The 8,929-nt window shown below is 45.4% G+C and overlaps 1 non-coding gene across 1 annotated transcript; it reads left to right on the top strand.

The window, feature by feature from the left end:
• The first annotated feature begins 962 nt into the window (after positions 1 to 962).
• Positions 963 to 1,038, top strand: TRNAV-AAC. Its single transcript has one exon. It is a non-coding gene; the product is annotated as a tRNA-Val (tRNA).
• The last annotated feature ends 7,891 nt before the right edge of the window (positions 1,039 to 8,929 follow it).

Here is an 8,929-nt window from a genome sequence, read left to right as displayed (position 1 = left end):
CTATACTGTTCTGGTCATGATGGCAGTTCTTGAATATGTCTCTGGGTACAGCTCTGATGGCTAATCAACTTGTGTAACTCTATAATCTTTGGTCATCAGCCATCAAATGAGTCTTGGTTGGGAGTTGGCTGGAAAAGTGGGAAGTGCTATCTTATAAGGGGTCATCTTCCCCCAGTGGTCCCGACATCTGCCCACCTAGGCTCTCTGCCTCACTATATGAAAAGTGAAAAAAGTGAAAGTGTTAATCATTCAGTTATGTCCAACTCTTTGTGACCCCATGGACTACAGCCTAGGCTACTACTGCTAGGCTTCTCTGTCCATGGAATTCTCCAGGCAAGAATACTGACGCGGGTCTCCACTCCCTGCTCCAGGGGATCTTCCTGATCTAGGGATCAAACTCAAGTCTCCTGTTTTGTAGGCAGACTGTTTACCACCTGAGCCACCAGGGAAGCCCAGCTTACTCTATGGCTCTGGATAATTAAACCTGGGTAACCAGGACTTTCATCTGTATCCTCTTACCTTCTATTCCCACTGAAGCCTGTTTGCTGAATAGGTCCTGATCTGAGAATTGTATCCTCAAGGTTTACTATCAAAACTAACCTCTTCAATGTCATAACAACAAATGATCCTATGTTCCACTGTAGAGAGTCTAGCAGTCTGAAATTGACTTAGTGTTAATAGTAAACAAAATCTCAGAATGTTCAGTGCACTCTTTGCATTGAACCAAAAGACTCCTTTAATTCCGAAACTCACCTGCTCTCAACAGGAGGTGGTACCACCCTTGAGGGGCATATAGAAATGGTACAGATGTTTCTTGCTGGCACAATAACCAGAAGAGTTACTATCATTTAATGAGCTGAAAGCAAGGGTTTTAGATGATTTACACCGAAGGAGACAGTCCTGCACAATGAATTGCCCCATCCCTATTGCCGATCACACTGTTTAAAGACTGCACAGGGACTTCCCTGGTGGTCCAGTGGTGGTCCAGACTCTGCACCAACAATGCAGGGGGCCTGGGTTCAATCCCTGGCCAGGGAACTAAATCCCACATGCCTCAACTAAGGGTTCTCATGCCACAACTAAAAATCCCACATGGTATAACGAAGATCAAAGATCTCACATGCCAAAACTAAGACTCAGCATGGCCAAATAAATAAATATTAAAGCAGCAACAACAAAAATCTTAGATTAAAAAAATAAGAAATACACAGCCCAGACTTTGGATTGTCAAATGCCACGTGCTGCAGAATCCCAAGATGGAGAGGGGAAGTTCTCATTTTGGGAACAGGAAGCCTTTTGATAATTGGCTGCTTGTCCTACGTGTACCCCAACCTGCCTGAGTGGTAAACCCATAGTCCTTCCAAACCTTCCCCAAGCCCTGTGTTTCTCCCTCGCCAGGATCCTGAGCATCACCAGGATTCATCTCTCCAGTAGCCTGTGGTCCCTCTGAGTGGGTATAGGATGAGGATGAGAAACTCAATGAGCTCACATGCCCAGAGTGCCATGCTATTGTTGGAAACCTCTTTCCCACATCACATTGTGACCCAAGCAGAGCTGCCATGGGGAGGGCAGTCTCCAGTCATGGTAATGGTGGTTGGGTAATCACTGTTTCTAGATGAAGCTCAAGGGTCCTCTTCAGATAAGTCATAGAGGTTTTCAGAGCTTGCTTGACCAAACAGGGGACAGAGCAGCTGTGAGCTGACTCTTCCTTGGGGAGTCATTGTGTAGTGTAATGCTAGTTGCTCAGTTGTGTCCAACTCTTTGCAACACCATGTACTGTAGCCTGCCAGGCTCCTCTGCCCCTGGAATTCTCCAGACTGGAATACTAGAGTGGGTTGCCATTCCCTTTTCAGGGAATCTCCTGACTCAGAGATCGAACCTGGGTCTCCTGCATTGCAGGAAGATTCTTTACTGTCGGAGCCACCAGGGAAGCCAGGGAGTCCTTAGTCATATAGAAAAAATCCATCTGGAGAGACTTACTTTCCACAGGAAAGTCAGAGAGAGTTACTTCCAACCAGCATTTCATGTATGCATGCTCAAGGGATTAGGTATGATTGAGAGAGCTGGTCTCATCTCTGTCCTTGGGACAGTTCCAGAGGGGGATGTGTGCGCCTCAAACTCTCTCCTCTGCAGTCTAACATTCTTAAGGGGCTGACAGGACAGCAGAAGAGAAGACATATTACTCAGGGTCCTTGGTTTCAAGCAACTGAATCTGACACTAGCCAGGAAGGGAATTTATTTATGAATATCACTTCCCAGGTGGTGGTAAAGAATGTGCCTGCCAATGCATGAGACATAAGAGACAGGTTTGATCCCTGGGTCTGGAAGTTTCCCTGGCATAGGGCATGGCAACCCACTCCAGTATTCTTGCCTGGAGAATCTCATGGACAGAGGAGCCTGGTGGGCCACAGTCTATAGGGCTGCAAAGAGTTGGACATGACTGAACAACTAACACACACAAAAGAAGGTAGCTCCTACTTCCTTCATGGTGAAATATATGTGGTAGGAGATATCCCAATTAGTATGCTAGACAGCCTAAAATGGGCAACTATCTATGGCCTAAAGAAATCTCATAATGTAAGAGGACAACAGAGATTTCTAGCACAAGAATAGTGTAGTGATGTTGATAATCAAGACCAGAAGAAATAGGGAAGATGTGAAATACTAAATTCTCAGCCCTACTGCTGTTCAGTCACTAAGTCGTGTCTGACTCTTTGTGATCCCATGGACTGCAGCATGCCAGGCTTCCCTGTCCTTCACTATCTCCCAGAGTTTGCTCAAACTCATGTTCATTGAGCCAGTGATGCCATCCAACCGTCTCATTCTCTGTCACCCAATTCTCCTGTCCTTAATCTTTCCTAGTACCAGGGTCTTTTCCAATGAGTCAGCTGCTTGCATGAGGTGACCAAATTACTGGAGCTTCAGCTTCCGCATCAGTGCTTCCAATGAATAGTCAGGGTTGATTTCATTTAGGATAGACCGGCTTGCTCTCCTTGCTGTCCAAGAAGACCCTTAAGGGTCTTCTCTAGAACCACAGTTTGAAAGCATCGATTGGTGCTCAGCATTTTGTATGGTCCAGCTCTTACAACCTTACATGACTACTGAAAAAACCATAGCTTTGACTATATGGACTTCTGTCGCAAAATGATATCTCTGCTTTTTAATATGCTGTGTAGATTTGTCATAGCTTTCCTTCCAAAGAGCAAGCATCTTTTAATTTCGTAGTAGTAGTCACCATCTGCAGATTCTGTAGCCCAAGAAAATAATTTCTATCACTATTTCTATTTTTTCCCCCATCTATTTGTCATGAAGTGATGGGGCTGGATGCCATGATCTTAGTTTTTAGAATGTTGGCTGAGACAATTGAGAAAATTGAGATTTTCTTATCCTCTACTCACAGAATCAGAGAAAACTGAAATGAACAAAAAGCACTTGCCTGCAGTCACAGCGCTAGCTAGGGGCAAGCATGGACTAGGACATCGCCTCTCCCATTGCTCGGCTGTCTCCGTGTCCTGCCAGCCCCTGCCCAGTCCTGTGAGGCCCAGCCACTGAGCAGCCTTGATCAAAGGGCACAGTTGTCTCCCCTGAGATATGAAATGTGTTGCTTTAATTCAAGCTTCCTGAAGTCCACTCCCATATGTTGAAAACAAAGGGAGGCAGCCTGGAGAGTGGGCTAAAATCTGGGAAGAAGGGTAGGCAATTTCATATCTGTTGGTTTTGATGTAGGTGAACTGAGCAAAAGTAATGCATATTGGATTCAGTGGACTGAATTGTTGTCCCCAGTTCTCACCCCTTCAGCTTCCACACTATTGTCATGGCCTCATTGTGGGCCTTGCACGTTTCACTTCCCCTCTTGTGATCCCATGAGAATGTACTGGTTCCAGGAGAATGACAGACATCTGGAGAAGAACCTTTCCTGCCAAATCCAGTGTAGGTCATCCTCCTGCCACCTCCCCAGCAAACTACAGAGGTGGACGCAAAACTGAACCATTGTTGTGATAAGCCACTGAGTTTTAGGACTGGTCTGTAATGCATTCACAATATCTGACCAAGGAAACAAGCTTTAGATTTTTTTTTTTTTGCACCTGTCTTATAGTTCAGGGCCCAGAAACATGGGCATCAACCCCCTCTCAATACATACATCTGCATGCAAGGAGGAATCACTTGAACTTGCAGTTCTTACTCTATTCTTAGAGCTAGCGCAGCTAATGACATGCCAGATAACTCTCCATGGCTAGCTTTTTTTATCTTCCTACCCACAACCTTCTCAGCACCTCATTTTCCCACTTGGTTGACCATTGTCCAGGGGCTGTAAGCTCTCAGCCATGGGAAGAAGGTGAGAAATAAGGGAGATGTTTGAAATGATAATGTGACCAATGGTCTCCTCTCACCTAGAGGTCAATAGCCAAACTTTTGAGCACCGAGACTGGTGAGGAGGGGTGAGTAGCAAACTCCAGGTATGGCCTCCATTCTTGGACTTCTCAGCACCCTTAGGAGGTTGCCACACAAGAGAGCCCCCAGGGGCCAGGGCAGATACCAACATGGTAATTTTTGTCACAAGAGTGGTATCAAGCAGTGGGGATGCCAGAGAGGAAGGAGGAGGACTGGGTGGCAGAGTGGACCCCCAGACAGAAGACAGCCCACACCCATGAAGATTCAGTCAGTTAGTCAGTTCAGTCGCTCAGTCATGTCCGACTGTTTGCGATCCCACGAATCACAGCACACCAGGCCTCCCTGTCCATCACCAACTCCCGGAGTTCACTCAGACTCACGCTCATCGAGTCAGTGATGCCATCTAGCCATCTCATCCTCTGTCGTCCCCTTCTCCTCCTGCCCCCAATCCCTCCCAGCATCAGAGTCTTTTCCAATGAGTCAACTCTTCGCATGAGGTGGCCAAAGTACTGGAGTTTCAGCTTTAGCATCATTCCTTCCAAAGAAATCCCAGGGCTGATCTCCTTCAGAATGCACTGGTTGGATCTCCTTGCAGTCCAAGGGACTCTCAAGAGTCTTCTCAACACCACAGTTCAAAAACATCAATTCTTCGGCGCTCAGCCTTCTTCACAGTCCAACTCTCACATCCATACATGACCACAGGAAAAACCATAGCCTTGACTAGACAGACCTTTGTTGGCAAAGTAATGTCTCTGCTTTTTAATATACTATCTAGATTGGTCATAACTTTCCTTCCAAGGAGTAAGCGTCTTTTAATTTCATGGCTGCAGTCACCATCTGCAGTGATTTTGGAGCCTAAAAAAATAAAGTCTGACACTGTTTCCACTGTTTCCCCATCTATTTCCCATGAAATGATGGGACCAGATGCCATGATCTTCGTTTTCTGAATGTTGAGCTTTAAGCCAACTTTTTCAGTCTCCACTTTCACTTTCATCAAGAGGCTTTTTAGTTCCTCTTCACTTTCTGCCAGGGAAACAAATGAGCAGAGTGGCATCTCAGCAGTGTGTGTCCTCCAGAGCATGAGTGGAGAGGAGATGCTGGCTGGGGAGTTTTAACGTCAAGGGGGCTGACTTACACCAGTATCTTCATTAGACAAAGGCTTGGAATGAATGGAGACAAATAATAAGGTATCCCCCTCACCCCAAGTATGGGCTTCCTTGGTGGCTCACATGGTGAAAAATCCACCTGCAATGCAGGAGACCCAGGTTTTATCCCTGGGTCTGGAAGATCCCCTGGAGAAGGGAACGTATTCAGTATTCTTACCTGGAGAGTTCCATTGACAGAGTCTGGCGAGGGTTACAGTCTATGGGGTTGCAAAGAGTTGGACATGACTGAGTATCTAAGCACACATGCTCCAAGTGCATCGTCTGCTTGGTCTCCCTTATGAACAGCTGAGTCACTGGTGGGGAGAGGCCATATCAGAGCCTGTGCTGGGCTCTGCATATCCTGGAGGGCTCCGAGGCTGAAAGGATGAAGAGTTTGTGGCAGTCAGAGCCCCGACGGCTGAATCTAGCCCAGATCTCAGGAGCTCTGAACCATGAAGGGAACATGAGGGACGCATTCCAAGGAAACACTTCATCACCTAGAGACAACATATTGATCACGGATTCTGGGCAGCTGATTTCTCAATTCAGGATGCAGTGAACATTTTAATAAATTCTTTTTCTGCAGTGAAGATAGAGATCCCAGGTTTCTGAAAGCTGGCTTTGGAGGGAGGGTGGCACACAGATTTCTGTCTGAGGAGCAGAGGGGAGGGGCAGGGCACAGGCTGCCCCTGGCACTGGGTTCTGGGGTTTGAAAGCAAACCTCCCAACTTTATTCTAAGTTTCTGCTAATTATGTAGGCATACTGTACTTTATCTTTGTTACCCATATAATATTCCCTTTAACCAAATCCCCTAAACTTTAATGGAGTCCCTCTTCACTTGCTAAATATTCCAGACTCTGGGGTTGATGTGGCTGGAGAACTAGAATGGGAACTTAAGGAACCAAGGAGCAACCTCTCAGAGCTGCTGTGTCTTTTTTATTTTTTCCTCGGGGAGGAAGAGCTTTCTATGTAACTCATGTATTCTGGGCAGAAGCAAAGAAGATCCAAGAAGCATATAGACCATATGTTGGCAGCTGATTGGAGGAGGTGCAGTGCTGGAGAGGCTCTGCAGAGTGATGAGAAGACCAGGGCTTTTCTACATCCAGGATATTCTGGAACCTTCTCTTTTCATGGCCAAGGTGAAGGGACATGGCCAAGACTGAACAGCTAATGGGATTGCATCTCAGTTCTCCCTTTCAGTTTTGTTTAATGTTTATAAGGTAACTTCCTCTGAATCAGGAGGAATGTTCGAGGTGCTTCCTCTGGGATAAAGCATTGATATGGTTTGAATCCTGGCTCTGTCCTTTTCTGTCTGGGTCACCTAGAACCATATCCTTCACCCCTCTGCCTCACCTTTCCCATGAGGACACGAGGACTCTCATAACTCATCTCAAAGAGTCAGATTATGTGAGATATGTAGTAAAGTCCTTAGCAAACTATCTTACAACTACTGAATGAATTATTGAGTCAATTAAATGGATATGAGCTTGGGCAAATGCCGGGAGATGGTGAGGGACAGAGAGACCTGATGTGCTGCAGTTCATGGGGTCACAAAGAATCAGACATGACTTAACAACTGAACAACAACAACAATATTTATACTCCAACACATATTCTGAGTGTTTTACACAAACAGTTTCCTTTGAACCTCATAACAACCTTTGTAATAGGAACTCTTACCATGCTCATTTTTATAGATGAGACACCTGAGGCATGGAGAAGTTAAGTAGGTTTCCTAAGGTCACAGAGCTGGCACTTCGAAATGACAAAATCCACACGCAGGCTGTCTGAGGGAGCCCCTGTGCTCTGGTGGGTTCTCTTGCTCTTTCTATATCCAGGTGGTCACCAGTTTCCTAGGAAAAGGCAAACCTAGGAGGGAGAGTCCTAAATAATTTTTCATGTTGTTTTTTGAGTCTTTTCGTTTTCTTCTTCTTCTTTAAAAGGAGAAAAGAAACTCTTATCTTCAGTTTCAATCCTTATCACCAGTGTGAAGATTCATAGAGTTAAGAAAGAACAAAGACAATACCCGAGGTCATCAAACACTCTAATTAAGTTATCAAAGACCTTGTGTTTGGTCATAACTCAATGGACTTCAACTCTCAGTAGACTTCCTTTGTACGAGAGTAATTTGCACCATGGAAGAGCAAAAATTGGCTCAAATGGCAACTTGAAAAATTAACCCAACATCTGAGACTGCACCCTATGGGTTGTGGGGCAGCTGACTAGTTCAGTGAATTGTGTTCAAAGGGCAACAAACTCCAGCAGGCAGTCTGGCAATGCAATTTCAGAACCCCAGCAGGTGATGGCATCCTTGTTCTAGATCTGCGGTAGCAATAACTGTAACTCACACTGTCTCTCTAACTCCTGTGCTCTTGGCAGATTTTGTTAGCTGATCACAGAACTATTTTTTGCTAGATCCATATATTGCTTCAGATTTGTCTCGTCTACCTGGAGTTAACCCTTGAAAAGAACTACATCTTGTGGGTAGGAGAAGCAGAATTCCCAGTAGCAGGGCACCACTGGATTTATAGGCCTCCAGTTCTTATTGTTGTTATCATTCAATTGCTAAGTCATGTCCAACCCTTTGCGACCCTGTGGACTGCAGCTTGCCAGGCTTCCCTGTCCTCCAGTATCTCCTTGAGTTTGCTCAGGTTCATGTCCATTGACATTCCATTCACATTAAGTTCTTATAAGGAACTAGAAATAAAGCCAGAGGATATTTTGGATCAACATTGTAGTGAGAAGAAAAGTTATGAATGAGACAAGTTAGGCTCAGACTTATGTAACCCACACTGATATGCTTAAATAGCAAGATTTGCACTCAAGCACCTTTCACAGGGTTGTATACCTATCCCTATCTTAGAATGAGTTCATCCTAGAGCTGGAGGCCAACCTTGATATGAGCAGCTGGGGCAGGCAAGGAAGGTGAAGTGAGGCATGAGCTAATGCTGATACCAGAGAGATGAGCATACACAGAGCTCTAAGCCCATGCTCAGCCCAGCCATGGACTCCTGGATCTCACAAAAAAGTTTGAAAACTGAGTTTTCAATTGTTGAAATATCCTGTTGTGGGAAGAGGAGTAGGTTGATGTTCACCTTGACCCCTGGGAACAACTTTATCTAGCAATCTTTTGGGGGTGTTGAGAAGCACAAGAGCGGGAGCAGCACCTGGTATTTGCTACTGGTCACCCAGCCTCAGTTCCCAAATGTTTGGCTGTTGACAAAGACAAGAGACCTTTGGTAATGTTGTCACTCTGGACACTTGTCCTATTTCTCACTTCTTTTCATAGCTGAGTGCTTATAATCCCTAGAGCCATGGTCAACCAAATGGACAAAAGAGAAAAGTAGATTTCTCTGAAATTTGGGTAGCCCTTTTCTTGCATGTGTGTTCA

Source organism: Bubalus bubalis, chromosome 3 (assembly GCF_019923935.1).
Source record: "Bubalus bubalis isolate 160015118507 breed Murrah chromosome 3, NDDB_SH_1, whole genome shotgun sequence".
Classification (NCBI taxonomy): Eukaryota; Metazoa; Chordata; class Mammalia; order Artiodactyla; family Bovidae; genus Bubalus; species Bubalus bubalis.
The sequence above is the reverse complement of the archived record's forward strand: the minus strand, read 5'-3'. Positions and strand labels throughout refer to the sequence as shown.